Source organism: Corapipo altera, unplaced genomic scaffold, assembly GCF_003945725.1.
Source record: "Corapipo altera isolate COAL_440 unplaced genomic scaffold, ASM394572v1 169, whole genome shotgun sequence".
NCBI lineage: Eukaryota > Metazoa > Chordata > Aves > Passeriformes > Pipridae > Corapipo > Corapipo altera.
In genome coordinates, this window is record NW_020884946.1 from 2,753,067 (window position 1) to 2,754,520 (window position 1,454).

The window sequence follows — 1,454 nt, forward strand, 5'->3', positions numbered from 1 at the left end:
TCTGCCACCAGTCCCCCTGTGTCACCCCATGGCTTAGCACTGAGCATCAGGATCCTGAAGCCAGTATTCCTGTATCCTTAGGAACTGCCATGAGCTCTGGCAAAGGGCCATCCTTTCCTTTAGGCCGAGGCCCCCCACCCCATATATGGGATCAGGACCTGAATTTCTGCCCCTCGCTGCCCCCACAGTGGCTTTGCAGAGACTCTGCAGCCCCTCTGAGCTCCAAATTCCAGCCCCAGGCTGGATTCTCTGCCCCCAAGCTCCCACACTTCTCAGGTCACAGCTCCTCTCCCAAGAGAAGTCATAGAATCCTGGAATGGTTTGGGTTGAAAGGGACATTAAAGACCATCTCATTCCAACCCCCTGCTGTGGATAGGGACACCTTCCACTAGCCCAGGCTGACCCAAGCCCCTCCAACCTGGCCTGAAACATTTCAGGGGTTCAGGGACAGCCACAGCTTCCCTGGGAAACCTGTGCCAGGGCCTCACCACCCTCACAGCCAACAATTCCTTCCCAATATCCCATCTAACCCTGCCCTCTGACAGTGGGAAGCTATTCCCCCTGTCCCTCCATCCCTTGTCCCAAGTCCCTCTCCAGCTCTCCTGGAGCCCCTTTAGGCCCTGGAAGAGGCTCTCAGCTCTCCCTGGAGCCTTCTCTTCTCCAGGTGAACCCCCCCAGCTTTCCCAGTCTGGTTCCAGAGCAGAGGGCCTCCAGCCCTTGGAGCATCCCCGTGGCTTCCTCTGGACCTGCTCCAGCAGCTCCATGTCCTTCTGCTGTCGGGGCCCCGAAGCTGGACACAGTCCAAAGCCACTGTTATGGGAGGCACAGAGCATCTGTGCCAACGGGCAGCCCCAATTGTGTGCACAGAGAGGGGGATATAAGAGATGATACAGAGACATTCCAAGCAATCTCGTTTTTCCATTGGCTGAACAGGACCCGCGATTCCACGCTGCCCGTTGCCAGGATATTTTGAAGACCTTAGTCGACCTTCAGAGCGAGCAGGGTTGAGAAGCACATTAACGGGAGCCCCCCGGGGCCCCATTCCCGCTCTCCAGTGGCGGAGCGTGTCCCCACGGGGGCGTCCCAGGCTCAGGGACCGCGTCCCACTCCCCACGCGGGGCATCCCCGCATCCCAGCGCTGCGATTCGTGGAAAGCCGTCGGATTCCCGAGCGCGATGCAATTTATCACAGGCGCGCGGCCGTTCCCATAATCACCGCTTACGGCCCCACGACCCAACCCCTCAGCAGAACCCCCGCCACCAGCGCTCCCAAAGTCACCCCTTGCGCTGTCAAGAGTGGGAACCGCGGGAGCGCCCCTGTATCCCAGGGGCGGGATGCTGCGGGCTCCGCGCGCCGCCCGCAGCGAGGGCGAGAAACGCGGGGCTGCAGGGCAATGAACACGGGGTTTGTGGGAGGCGCAAAGGCGCAGGGACGGCTCCCGGGGGCGGGAGCGG